The following is a 15649-nucleotide window of genomic DNA, read 5'->3' on the forward strand; positions in this document are numbered from 1 at the left end:
TTGCCCACTCAATGTGTGTGTTTTCTGAGGCAGTCTTATTTTAACAAAGTCTTTTCTTCTGCATGAATTTTTACAAGCTACACATAATATTGTATAACTTCAGTGCAGTTAGCTTATCGTTTTCTAGGCTCCTTGAGTTCTCTTTGAAGATCATCAAAACAGTTTTAGAGAAATAGAACAGGAATTTTTTAGTTAATTTAGTTTCTTCTCCTTTGTTATTTTCAATGCATTTCCAAATTTCTGAAGGACATACCTCTAACACTTTGGAAGTGTGATTTTATATCTGACCAACATTTTCATTCATTTTCTATGGCTATTAACAATGATAGCCATCTAGTAAGGCACATGACTAAGGAAGCTAGCTTCTTCAATTTCCATACAGTCCAAAATCTCATTAAGAGCTTCTACTCATTTTAAGGAAACTGAAAAGTGACCAAAACTTCTTTTTATGAAAGTTCCAAAGTCCCAGGTAAATAAATCACCTATCTTCTTATGATGTTATTTAAAAGTATTACAACATATTTTACAAACGAGATATTTTTATTATCTCTGGTATGGACTGAATGCAATTTGTCATATTTTAAGTTTATACTACCTTCCAATTTTGTACATAAATGGTCAAAATGTTGTTTGAAATTAGACAAGATACAACATCTTTTGTTTTATGTTTTCTGTGGTTGCATTAAAACCATTATAAAAATATGAAAGACAACTTTAATCTCTGTTTTTACAACAAAATTATGTAAGAGCTACGGAGGTTTTGTTTTGTTTTGTTTTATTGGCCATGATATGAGGCATTGCTTTATATACTGTAGAAAGCATGATTGTTGATAAGATCTGACAGACGCAGACCTACTGTGTGATGGGCCTTCACATTTGTTATCAAAATTTCCTTTCCTGTTCACCAACAGGACATTTTAGTTGCATCTACCAGATCACAGAATAAAATTTTACTCAATTTTATAAAACAATAAAAAGAACAATATGGAAATGCAAGTTCATTTGTTTGGTATACCCAAGCTAATTCAGCTGCCATTATTTTTAACTGAGAGCAGTGTCTTTTCATTAAATGGAAAAAAAGACTAATATAGAAAAAGTTGCCTACTTCATTGTGTAATAGGGAAATTCAATCCTAATATGTCCTTTGACATTACCTTCTCTATCATGCTTAATTCAAAATTCTTTTATGCATATTATGCATGATGTTCTGTTTTAGTATTTACTTTCCTAAGTCTAGTTTCACATACCCCTACACCTGTCATTAAAATAACACAGTCAGGCCCTTACTAGTATGGCTCAGCAGGTTGAGTGTTGTCCCACAAAGCAAAAGGTCATGGGTTTGATCCAGAGTCAGGACACATGCCTAGGTTGTTGGTTCACTCCCCAGATGGGACATGGGCAAGAGGCAACTGATCAATGTATCTCACTCACATTGATGTTTCTCTCCCTGTCTTTCTCCTTCCCTTCCTCTCTCTCCAAAATAAATAAATAAATAAACAAACAAACAAACAAACAAACAGAAAAGAGGAGAGGAAAGATGGCAGCTAGGTAAGAGGGAGTGGATTCCACTTCCCCCTACACATGAGGGGAAAACCTGGCCGATCTATAGAGGAACAGAGCAGACAGCCACCAGTGCCACAGCATATATGAAAACAGGAGATCAAAAATTGTAGCAGACATTGAAAAACCAGAAGGTAAGGAAAGTGCTTCAGACAATAAGGGCCCAGGGATCAGGGTGGGGACCAGGGAGGGTGCAGCCCCAGGCCCAGCACCTGCTGGGCTCTTGGGAGAGAGCTGGGTTGGTGCTCCCTCCCCAGCCAAACAGGGTTTGAGCAGCACTGGGAGAGACCTGGTTGCTTGAAATCGCAGAGAGGGGAGTAAGGACTGAGCGGCAAACACACAGGGGCTGTGAGCACCCACACATATCCCTGGGAAGAGTGTATGCCCAAGCCTGTATGACTGGAGGTGGCCTTCCTGGCTGGGCACGCGGGCCCCGCAACCCCAGGAGCGAGAGCTTTGTGGAATGCCTGGGTACCACACCAGTGGACCTTGAGAAAGCAATAAACGTAATAGATCACATAAACAAAATGAAAGACAAAAATCACACAATCATATCAATAGATGCAGAAAAAGCATTTGACAAGGTACAGCACCCATTTATGATAAAAACACTCAGCAAAGTGGGAATAGAGGAAGCATTCCTCAACATAATAAATGCCATATATGAGAGACTTACAGCCAACATCATACTCAATGGGAAAAAACTAAAAGCTTTTCCACTATGATCAGGAACAAGACAAGGTTGTCCACATTCACCACTTCTATTCAATATAGTATTGGTAGTTTTAGCCACAGCCATCAGACAAGAAAAGGTAATAAAAGGCACCCAAATCAGAAAGGAGGAAACAAAACTGTCACTGTTTGCAGATGACATGATAGTGTACATGGAAAATCTTATAAACTCTACCCAAAAACTGTTCGACCTAATAAATGAATTTGGCAAAACAGCAGGATACAAAGTCAATATCCAGAAATCAAAGGCATTTTTGTATGCCAACAATGAAACAGCAGAAGCAGAAATCAAAAAACAAATCCCATTAGATATAGGAAAAAGAAATGTAAAATACCTAGGAAAAAACCTAACCAAGGAGGTAAAAGAACGTTATGCAGAAAATTACATAACACTGAAGAAAGAAATTAAGGAAGACACAAACAATTGGAAACATATACTGTGTTCATGGATTGGAAGAATTAACATCATCAAAATGTCCATAATACCCAAACCAATTTACAATTTCAATGCAATACCTATTAAAGTACCAATAGCATTTTTCACAGACATAGAACAAACACTTCAAACATGTATATGGAACTACAAATGACCCCAAATAGCTGCTGCAATTTTGAGAAAGAAGAGCAAAGTAGGAAGGATCACAATACCTGAGACCAAACTTTATTACAAGACCACTGTAATGAAAACAGCCACGTAATGGCATAAAAACAGACACATGGACCAGTGGAATGAAACAGAGAGCCCAGAAATAAAGCCAAGTCCCTACAGTCAATTATTATTCGACAAAGGGGGCAGTAACATAAAATGGAGTAAAAATAGCCTCTTCAACAAATGGTGTTGGGAGAACTGGACAGCTACATGCACAGAAATAAAATACGAGCACCAACTTACACCATACACCAAAATAAATTCAAGGTGAATAAAAGACTTAAATATAAGCCATGAAACCATTAAAGTCCTAGCAGATAACACAGGCAGGAAAATCTCAGATATTGCACACAGCAACATTTTTACTGATATGTTCCCTAGAGCAAGGGACACAAAGAAAAGAATAGACAAATGGGATCTCATCAAAATAAAAAGCTTCTGCATGGCTAAAGAGAACAATATTAAAATAAAGAGAGAGCCAACTATATGGGAAAACATATTTGCCAATGGTACCTCAGATAAATGTTTAATCTCCAAAATATACAGGGAACTTACACAACTCCACTCTAAGAACACAAGCAACCCAATTAAAAAATGGGCAAAGGACTTGAACAGACACTTCTCCAAGGAGGATATACAGAGGGTCCAGAGACACATGAAAAGAGGCTCAATATCACTACCTATCACAGACGTGCAAATTAAAACCACAATGAGACACCACTTTACAATGGTCAGAATGGGCATCATAAACAAAGCAACAGACAACAAGTGTTGGGGAGCTTGTGGGGAAAAGGTGACCCTAGTTCACTGTTGGTGGGATTGCAGACTGGTACAACCACTATGGAAAACAGTATGGAATTTTCTCAGAAAACTAAAAATGAACCTGCCTTTTGACCCAGCAATTCCACTGCTAGGATTATATCCTAAAAACCCTGAAACACCAGTCCAAAAGAACCTATGCACCCCTATGTTCATGGCAGCACAATTTACAGTAGCCAAGAGTTGGAAGCAACCTAGGTGCCCATCAGTAAATGAGTAAATCCAAAAACTATGGTACATTTATACAATGGAATTCTATGCAGCAGAAAGAAAGAAGGAGCTCCTACCCTTTGCATGAGCATAGATGGAACTGGAAAGCATTATGCTGAGTGAAATAAGCCAGGCGTTGAAAGACAAATACCATATGACCTCACCTTTAACAGGAACCTAAACGACAAAACAAACAAGCAAGTGAAATATAACCAAAGATACTGAAATAGAGAACAGGCTGACAGGGACCAGAGGAAAGAGGGGAGGGAATTTCAGGAGAAAAGGGGAAGAAGAATTTACAGGAACAAGTATAAAGGACACATGGACAACAACTAAGGGGGATGGAAATGGGAGGGAGGTGGGAAGCACTTGGGGGTGGGCTGGGATGGGAGTAAAAGACAGAAAACTGTACTTGAACAACAATTAAAATAAATTAATTAAAAATAAAAATTAAAAATTGGATCTGAAAACAAAATAAACAAGCAGAAGACAAATGAAACCATAGATATAGAGAACATTTTGGTGGTTGCCAGATGAGAGGCGTGTGGGCGGGAAATTGGATTATGAAGTACAAATCAGTTGCTATAGAATCATCATAAGAGTGTAATGTACAGCAAAGGGAATATAGTACCTAAAGAACATACTATGACCCATGAATATGGACAATGGTGCAGGGATTGCCTGAGGGAGTGGGAGGAGTCTGAATTGACAGGGGTAAAGGGAGAGTAATTGGGACAAATATAATAGTATAAAAATAAAATAGACTTTAAATTAAAAAATAACAGAGTCGTTTAGTCTTTTATAGTAATGTGTGGGTCATGCATCCTTTGGTATTTTAATTGTTCCCATTTTCATAGTCTGAACTTTTAGAAAACAAAGTCACTATATTCACAATGTTAACAATTATACAGTACTATCTTAATAAAAAGTGCAAATATTAATGTACTACCAGAGTTAAAGACAGAGAGTGATTGCTCATGATTACACTACACACTTTAAGTGTATCACTGGGAGTGATGCAACAATAGATGATCCTTTATTGTGAACCACAAAATACTATTTATAGCTTCTTCAGTGGAGAAAAACTAGCAACAGGGCCTAGAAAAGATAATAACCTATGCCTTATCTATTTGACACTAAAAATAATGTTGCTTTTATTCCCTAATTTTGGTGCCACCTTATGGATTTTGCACTTCAATCTTCTATAGCCATTGCTAAAACCATAACTCTTCATATTCTTAGGAAGGATTTCCCATCATGCAAGATTTTCAGTGCTAAAACTAAGACAATTTTCAGGAAAACTGTAATGCTTAATCACCACAACTCGGAGCCCTAGTTGGGAAAGGAGGAAGGCCTTCACACAAGGAGCAGGTTGGCTTGGATTGTTTCAGCACAAGAAATTTGAGGAGGGGGTTTTCATGGTGGTGGAGGTAGCTGCAGTGGCCAATTCAAGGTATAGGAACTTGAGTCAAATGAGGAAACCTTCAGGGGGAGAGAAAGGATGGTGACTTCAATGAGAAATTATCTAATTACAGGTGATTGGTGATTGCATAAAGAAATATTGGGAACATAAGTAAATATATTAAAGAAACTGAGAAACAGTTTCTCATTGTTGGGGAAGGGAAATAAAAATGAGGAAAACTGGAATGAGACTTCCGGCCAAGATGGAGGCGTAGGTGGAAACATTGTGCCTCCTCACACAACCAAGTTTAAATACAACAAAGTTTTAGTAACAAGAATGAAACCAAAACACAGAAAATTGAACTGTATGGAAGTCTGACAACAACAAACCAACAACAAGCCAAACTGGTAAGAGGGGTCGAGTCAGTGGCTGGTGGAGCAGGGTCGCACAGGAAAAAGCAGCTGGACGAACCCACCAACCCAGGAGCACAGGTGGCAGTTGGCAGATCCCAGGCATGGGGTGGCAATGGGCATACCCAGTGAGGGCGCAAGGTGGCTGGCTGACAACAGCGACACATTTGCACACAGATAAACCAGGTGAAGGAGCAAGCAGTGAGACAGAACGCGCAGGCTAGGGCCCCAGCACCAGGAAATAAAGCCTAAAAACACCAATTGGAAAAACTTTCGGGGATCGAGGTGCTGGGAGAAGCTCCTAGGCTCACAGAGAGTTTGTTGGAGAGACCTACAGGGTCCTGGAGGGGGCACAGGCCCACCGGGGAGCCAGCACCAGGGGGGCCTGGTTTGCTTGCAGGAAGCAGCAGAGGAGACCAAAATTCGAGAGAGAGTGGAACAAATACCATTGTCCCTCTCTGACCCTGCCTCCACATACAGCGTCACAACCCAGAGACTGGGTCACCCCACCTTAGTGAACACCTAAGTATCCGCACCTCATATATAAGAGGCGGGAACAGACCAAAACATTACGGCTCAAGAAGAAGAGCTCAAAGCCCCAGAGCCAACACTTCTAAGCAACCAAGAGATGGCAAACCTTCCAGATGCACAGTTCAAAATACTGGTGATCAGGATGCTGACAGAACTGGTTGATTTTGGTCACAAATTAGAGGAACAAATGAGAAATAAACTAATCGAAATGAAGGGAAATGCACAGGATACCAATAGTGATGGAAAGGAAACTGGGACTCAAATCAAGGGAATGGACCAGAAGGAAGAAAAAAATGACCAAACAGAAAAGAAAGAAGAAACAAGAATTCAAAAAAAATGAGGAAAGGCTTAGGAACCTCCAGGACAACTTCAAACATTCCAACATCCGAATTATCGGGGTACCAGAAGGGCAAGAGGAAAAGCCATGAGTGGAAAACTTATTTGAACAAATAATAAAGGAGAACTTCCCCAATCTGGTAAAGGAAATAGACTTCCAGGAAGTCCAGGAAGCTCAGAGAGTCCCAAAGAAGTTGGACCCAAGAAGGAACACACCAAGGCACATCATAATTACATTAGCCAAGATTAAAATGAAGGAGAGAATCCTAGAAGCAGCAAGAAACAAGGGCACAGTCACCTACAAAGGAGTGCCCATTAGACTGTCAGCGGATTTCTCAAAAGAGACCTTACAGGCAAGAAGGAGCTGGAAGGAAGTATTCCAAGTCATGAAATCCAAAGACCTACATCCAGGATTGCTCTATCCAGCAAAGTCTTCATTTAGAATGGAAGGGCAGATAAAGTGCTTTTCAGATAAGGTCAAGTTCAAGGAGTTCATCATCACCAAGCCCTTATTATATGAAATGTTAAAGGGACTTATTTAAGAAAAAGAAGTTAAAAATAGGAACAGTGAAAGGACAGCAAACTCACAGTTACTAACAACCACACCTAAAACAAAAGCAAACTAAGAGGACAGCTAGATCCGGAGCAGAACCACAGAAATGTAGATCACATGGAGGGTTAGCAACAGGGGAGTGGGAGGAGGAGAAGAGGGGAGAAGGTACAGAGAATAAGTAGCATAAATGGTAGGTAGAAAATAGACAGGGGGAGGGCAAGAATAGTATGGGAAATATAGAATCTAAAGAACCTGTGACATATGGACATGAACCAAAGAGGGGAATGGTGGGGGAGGGGTGTGCAGGGTGGAGGGGAATGAAGGGGGGAAATAGAACAACTGTAATGGCATAATCAATAAAATGTATTAAAAAGAGACTTCTGCCAAGATGGAGGCATAGGTGGAAACACTGTGCCTTCTCCCACAACCAAGTTTGAATACAACAAAGGTTTGGAGAACAAAGACACAGCCAAAAAACAGAAAATTGAATTATACGGAAGTCCGACAACAACGAACCGATCAATAGGGACTGGTAAGAGGGACGGAGCCAGCAGCGGAGCAGAGGAAAGATCCCCCGACACAGGCACACAGGCAGCCCGGACTCAGTTGGGGTTCAGGGCAGACTGACCAGCGGTCTCACATTCGAGCACAGTGAGATAGACCACACAGGCCCCAGCGGGCGAACCCAGTGGCGAAGGGCTGATGGCGGTGGCAAATTCGCATGCAGTGGGACGAAACACTCGGGCCCCGGTGACGGTGGAAGCTGTGCTCACAGCAGCGGGAGGCGGCAGACGAGACCGCCATTGCTCCTCTTTGACCCCACCCCCACATACAGCATCACAACCCAGAGACTGAGTTGCTTTGCTCTGGCAAACACCTAGGGCTCCGATCCTGATACGTACCAGGCACAAACAATCCAAAAGATGTCTCAAGAAGAACTCAAAGCCCCAGAGCCGATAACTCTAAGCGACCAGGAAATAGCCAGCCTCTCAGATGCACATTTCAAAACACTGGTCATCAGGATGCTCACAGAACTGGTTGATTATAGCCACAAATTAGAGGAACATATGAAGACTAAACTAATTCAAATTAAGGGAAATACACAGAAAACCAATAGTGATGGAAATGAAACTAGGACTCAAATCAATGGAATGGACCAGAAGGAAGAACAAAACATCCAACCAGAAAAGAATGAAGAAATGAGAATTCAAAAAAATGAGGAGAGGACGTCTTTAAACGTTCCAACATCCGAATTATAGGGGTACCAGAAGGGCAAGAGGAAAAGCCATGAGTGGAAAACTTATTTGAACAAATAATAAAGGAGAACTTCCCCAGTCTGGCAAAGGAAATAGACTTCCAGGAAGTCCAGGAAGCTCAGAGAGTCCCAAAGAAGTTGGACCCAAGAAGGAACACACCAAGGCACATCATAATTACATTAGCCAAGATTAAAATGAAGGAGAGAATTCTAGAAGCAGCAAGAGATAAGGGGACAGTCACCTACAAAGGAGTACCCATCAGACTGTCAGTGGATTTCTCCAAAGAGACCTTACAGGCAAGAAGGGGCTGGAAAGAAGTATTCCAAGTCATGAAATCCAAAGACCTACAGCCATGATTGCTTTACCCAGCAAAGTCTTCATTTAGAATGGAAGGATAGATAAAGTGCTTCTCAGATAAGGTCAAGTTCAAAGAGTTCATCATCACCAAGCCCTTATTATATGAAATGCTAAAGGGACTTATATAAAAAAAAAGAAGATGAAAAATATTAACAATGAAAGGACAGCAAACTCACAGTTATTAACAAGCACACTTAAAACAAAAGCAAACCTAGAGGACAGCTAGATCAGGAGTGGAACCATAGAAATGAAGAACACATGGAGGGTTAGCAACAGGGGAGTGGGAGGAGGAGAAGGGGGGAGAAGGTACAGAAAATAGTATAGACAGTAAGTAGAAAATAGATAGGGGGAGGGCAAGAATAGTGGGGGAAATATATAATCTAAAGAACTTGAGACACGTGGTTATAAACTAAGGGGGGAGAATGGTGGGGGAGGGGGTGTGCGGGTGGAGGGGAATGAAGGGGGGAATAGAACAACTGTAATGGTATAATCAATAAAATATATATATTAAAATTAAAAATATATATTAAAAAGAAAAAAATGAAAACTGGAATTAATCCAAGAGTGTTGGATTACAATTGGAGTTATGAATGGGGACCAATAATTTCCAAGGTGTTTAAAGAAATTTGCAAAAAATTTAGATGTATAGAAATGTTTGTGTGTGCACCCCAGCTTTGTCCTCTGAGAGAACCTGGGAGCAGCAACACTCCAATAGAAGTGGGGCCACCTCGTGCCTATATCTTGCTTTCTAAACACCTTTCCTCTTTAAAAGGAACCAGGGCTCCTAGAAGATATATTTAATCCCAAATATGGGGCAAGGAAACTACAAGATTATTTGGGGATATTATATGCCAGATAGCAAGGAAGTAATACTGAAAGAAGATTGGGAGCATATACGAAGGACACAGAAAGCAGCTTGAAGGGAACAATTTGACCATTAAAACACATAACAATAAAATATAGTCCATTTAGTTATACAGGAAAGTATGAGTCCATGATATAAATGTATTATGAATAATTAACATAAATATTAATAAATTTAAAAATGTCGCCTGGTAGCTTACTTAGTTGGAGCATTGTCCTGATACATCAGTGTTGTTTGTTCAAACCCTGGTCAGGGAACATACAAGAATCAGTAAATGCATAAATAATTGGAGCGACATACTGATGTTTCCATCTCTCTCTCAAATCAATCAATACATAAAAACTTAAAAAAAAATTAAGGCTTTCATGAGGAGTGGAATATTTGCATAGTGTCAAATACTTATTAATTGCAGAGGGAGTTTCTTTACAGTGAGAAAGACTGGGAGACAACACCTTAATAAACTGACTAAATTAGAATATCATAAGCAGTAGGATAATCTGAATTACACATTGTCTGTTAGTATGCAATGAGGAAATATCTCTTCATATAATCATGAGGAAACTTCAGACAAACCCAAATCAAGCAACAATCTACACAATACCTGGACCACAATCCAAAAATGCCAAAGCAATGAAAGTCAAGGCAAAACTTAGGAACATTTGTAGATTATAGAAAACTAAAGAGATATGACAACTTTATACATTACAGGATTCTTTCCTGGATCTTTTTTTTAAGATTTTATTTATTTGTTTTTAGAGAGGAGCAGAGAGGGAGACAGAGAGGGAAAGAAACATTTATGTGAGAGAAAAACACCAGTCAGCTGCCTCTCACATGCCCCAAATGGGGACCTGGTCCACAACCCAGGCATGTGCTCTGACTGGGAATCAAACCCTTCACTTTGCGGGATGACACTCAACCAACTGAGCCACACTGGCCGAAGCTGTCCTGCATCGCTTTGCTGTGAAGGATGTTATTGGGACAACTGGTGAAATTTGAACAGAGTGTGAGGATTAGCTCTTGGTAAATCTTATTAATGATAATTTCCTGACTTTGATGGTTGTCTTGCAGTTATAGAGGACAACAATTTTCAACCAGTGTGATATGGCACACACACTGATGTGCCACAAAAAATTCTTTAAATGTGCAATACCTGACTATTTAGTCAGTGACACTGACCTCTTTTCTCTTACATTGTCAAATAGATGAAAATGAAAACAGCCAGGACAACAATCATTGTACATGTGAATGAATTAAAATTATACTTGTTTTGGGGGAGTTCTCCAAAAAATACAATTTTTTGTGTGCTGAAGAATTTTAGTAATTAGCTTATGTTTACCATGACAGGACAAAGGTTGAAAACTGCTGATATAGGAGAATGTTCTTTTTTGTAAAACATATACACTAAAGTATTCAGGAGCCACAGGGCATCATGTTAGCAACTTACTTGCATATTGTCCAGGGAAGGGGTGGAACTCTTTGTTTTACACCAGGGACTTTTCTGCAAGTTTTTAGTTTCTTTCAACAAGAACAAAAAACAAGGAGCATGTATTGTTTTCATTTGAAACAAAATAAATATGGGCTCACACTACAGATAAGGACTGAAAGGAATCATTTTGGGTTTTATAACCATGATGCCATTGGTGACCTTGTTGAGAGCAGATTCAGCAGAATGGAGAGGAAATAAACAGGAGTGAATTGAGAAGCTTGGGAAGTGAAGATTGTGAATATAGTCCCCACCACCTTTGAAAATGTTGTTTGTAAAAATGAGAAGAGGGAGAAGAGGATGTAGCTTAGGGGAATCGATTTCTAGGGGAGGTTTTGTTGTTGTTGTTGTTGTTGTTTTATACTTGATTGTCTATTTATTGGAAAGACAAAACCCGGTTAACATTAATGATGACAAAGGAAAACCAAATAAAGAAAATAGAGGGCTCAAGGCCTAATAGTTCAGACAAAGAAGGGGAATATTCAGCCTTTAGTTTATCTGACTCTTCTGCATTGCTAGGACAATGTGCAAACATTAATTCAATGTTTTCACGGGACTGGGTGTAGAAGAGGTTGCTCTCCTACAAAAAAAGTATTGCTATAAAATCTATAGCAAGAACATATGCCAAACTACTACAAGTAATGGATATCACTGCAATTGTGGAGAAATACAGAATTTATATACTTTTGAGTTTGAATTTACCTTACAACCAGGATTTACTACTTACATAATTATAAGAAAACTGACATTTAAAAATGGGAGGTAAGAATATGGTCTTAAATTTATTCACAAAATTGTTATGGAGAGAGATTTCTTATCTGAAAATATGTCATCAACTACACATTGAGTAGAAGGTGAGGTGTATTGGAAATGATATGTAGCATCATCCCAAATTTTACTAGATAGGGTGTGTCTGTCATGAGGCTCAGAGAGTACCAGGATAATAGTAGTGGCAGCACAGGGTCTTGTGTCACATTTCACATGTAGAAAAATCCACCCAGTAGGTTTAAGAAATCCCTGTTTCTCCTTCATCTCCTAATCTGTGGTCCTCAACTGTGAGGTTCAAGTTGCAATTCCAGTTCTCGTCACCAGAGTGCAAAGTAACTCTATTTCCTATATTCGTCAAGCATTCCTTCTGATAAAGAGAGGAAATCAAAACAATAACCATTTTGAATGTTCAAATAGACTTTATTTGTTACATCAGTTTTAGTTTCAAGGCCAAATTGAGAAGAAAGTAGAGTTCTCATATACTCCTTGTTCCCACACAGTCTTCCCATACTATCAACATCCTGCCTCAAACTGCTACATTTTTTATAATCAATGAGCCTTCAATGACACATTCCTTATCACCTAAAGTCCATATTTTGCATTTCCAAAGCAAAAAAAAATATTTTAACTATTTTTTACAAAGCAGGTTCTCAAACGGGAAGCATAAAATGAGATTCCATCTCATTAACAATTAGGAAAAGTTTGGAAAAAGTACAATGAGATCCCATTTGGAAAATAAGTCTGAGCTCTTCTATGAACAGTGTGCTTCCCAGTGATTATACCAATGGTCAAAATGAAGATATAAAATTCTGCATAATAGGTAATAGATTAATGGTATAGAAGCAGTTTCCTTTAGTAGAACAATATTTTTTAAAGCCTCACCTGAGGACTTTTTTTTATTATTACTTTTAGAGAGAGAGGAAGGGGGAGAGGTAAACATCAATCAGTTGCCTCCTGTACATGCCCACATCAGGGATGCTATGCACCTATCCCAGGGATGGAACTTGCAACCCAGGTCTGTGTCCCGACTGGGAATCAGACCTATAACCCTTTGGTTTTGAGGACAGTGCTCCAACCACCTAAGCCACATGAGCTTAGGCAAACATCATTTTTTAAAAGATTTTAGTTAGGCTTCCAGCCAAGATGGAGGCGTAGGTAGACACACTATCCCTTCTCGCACAACTAAAACAAGGACAACAACAATTTAGAAACAGAAAACCACCAGTACTGACATAAAATTGAACTGCATGGAAGCCCGACAACCAAGAAGTTAAAGTAGACACATCTATCCAGACCGGTAGGAGGGCCGGAGTCAGGCAGTAGGATGGAGAGGGGTCCTGGCAAAGTTGTGGCTGGTGGACCTGGGGCATGAAAGGTGGCAGCTGGCAGACTCAGTGAGGTGGCAGATTGTGTAGGGCTGTAGTTCACAAGGAGGCTGAAGGACCCCGAGGTTCCACATTTGCATGCAGATAAACCGGGCGAAACTGGGGAGTGAGACAGACCACACAACCCAGAGTCTCAACATGGGGAAATAAAGCCTCAAAACACTGACTGAAAAACACCTGTGGGTGTTGAGGTGCTGGGATAAACTTCCAGCCTCACAGAAGAGTTTGTTGGAGAGACCCACAGGGTCCTAGAACCTACACAAACCCACCCACCCAGGAATCAGCACCAGAAGGGCCCAATTTGCTTGAGGGAGCAGGGGAAGTGACTGAAACCTGGCAGAGAGCAGAGCAAGTGCCATTGTTCTCTCTCAGACCCCTGCCCCACATACAGTGTCACAACACAGAAACTGGGTTGCCCTGCCCTGGTGAACACCTAAGGCTCCACCCCTCACTAAATAACAGGCATGTCAAGCAAAAAAAAATGGCCCAAATGAAAGAACAGATCAAAGCTCCAGAAAAAAATACAACTAAGCAACAAAGAGATAGCCAGCCTATCAGATGTACAGTTCAAAATACTGGTGATCGGGATGCTCAAAGAATCAGTTGAATTTGGTTGCAAATTAAATGAAAAAAGGAGGGTTATTCTAAATGAAATAAAGAAAAATGTACAGGGAACCAATAGTGATGGGAAGGAAACTGGGACTTAAATCAATGGAGTGGACCAGAAGGAAGAAAGAAACATTCAAATAGGACAGAGTGAAGAAACAAGAATTCCAAAACAGGAGGGGAGGTTTAGGAACCTCCAGGACATCTTTAAATATTTCAACATTTGAATTATAGGGGTACCCGGAAGAGAAGAGGAAGAGCCACAAGTGGAAAAGTTATTTGAACAAAGAATAAAGGAGAACTTCCCATTCTGGCAAAGGAGATAAACTTCCGGGAAGTCCAGGAAGCTCAGAGAGTCCCAAAGAAGTTGGACCAAAGAAGGAACACACCAAGGCACATCATAATTACATTAGCCAAGATTAAAATGAAGGAGAGAATCCTAGAAGCAGCAAGAAACAAGGGCACAGTCACCTACAAAGGTGTGCCCATCAGGCTGTCAGCTGATTTCTCAAAAGAGACCTTACAGGCAAGAAGGGGCTGAAAAGAAGTATTCCAAGTCATGGAAGGCAAGAACCTACATCCAAGATTGCTCTATCCAGAAAAGCTTTCATTTAGAATGGAACGGCAGATAAAGTGCTTTTCAGATAAGGCCAAGTTAAAGGAGATCATCATCACCAAGCCCTTATTATATGAAATGTTAAAAGGACTTATCTAAGAAGAAGATAAAAAACATGTACAGTAAATGACAGCAAACTCACAATTATTAACAACCACTCCTAAAACAATAACAAAAACAAACTAAGCAAACAACTAGAACAGGAACAGAACCACAAAATGGAGATCACATGGAGGGTTAGCAACAGGGGAGTGGGAGGAGGAGAGGGGGGGAAAGGTACAGAGAATAAGTAGCATAGATGGTAGGTAGAAAATAGATGGTGGAGGGTAAGAATTGTATAGGAAATGTAAAAGCTAAAGAACTTGTAAGCATGACACTTGGACATGAACTAAAGTAGGGGAATGTGGGTGGGAAGGGGTATGCAGGTGGAGGGGAGTGAAGGGGGAAAATGGGACAACTGTAATAGCATAATCAATAAAATATATTTGAAAAATATTTTATGTATTTTTAGAGAAAGGGGAAGGGAAGGAGAAAGAGGGGGAGAGAAACATCAATGTGGGGTTGCCTCTCAAGTGCATCCTACTGGGGACCTGGCCTGCAACCCAGGCATGTGTCCTGACCGGAAATGAAACCAGTAATCCTTTAGTTCATAGGCTCATGCTCAATCCATTGATGTATGCCAGCAGGCAAGGGAAACATCATTTTTAAAAATATGTGTTGGTTTAAGCATGAGCCACAAGCTACTTTTATTAGAAGCACCTGGTATCTTGTTAAAACTGCAGCTTCTGGGACCTGCTGAATCCTTTCCCTGGGGTTTGAGGTTCAGGCATCTGTATTTTAAACAATTTCCCTGATGTATTTTGATGTTTCCTATAGTTTGAGATCTGCTAAAAAGATAATATCCAAGATTTCTTTAAATATTTTGCATACTGTCATCTCTGATCCCAATGTCAATTGGTTTTGCCACTCAACTCTAAGGATCTGTTTCTGTTTGGGTGTATCTGGTAGGTAATCCAGACTTGTAGCTCTTTTTTACTGAGTACTTACTCTGCATAGTAGGCTGGCTATTACACAAAAAGACCGGAAAGGGCCCTCCTTTTATGGAGCTTAC

This window comes from Sturnira hondurensis, unplaced genomic scaffold (assembly GCF_014824575.4).
Source record: "Sturnira hondurensis isolate 20B ecotype Veracruz unplaced genomic scaffold, ASM1482457v3 Scaffold0006266, whole genome shotgun sequence".
In the NCBI taxonomy this organism is placed as follows: Eukaryota; Metazoa; Chordata; class Mammalia; order Chiroptera; family Phyllostomidae; genus Sturnira; species Sturnira hondurensis.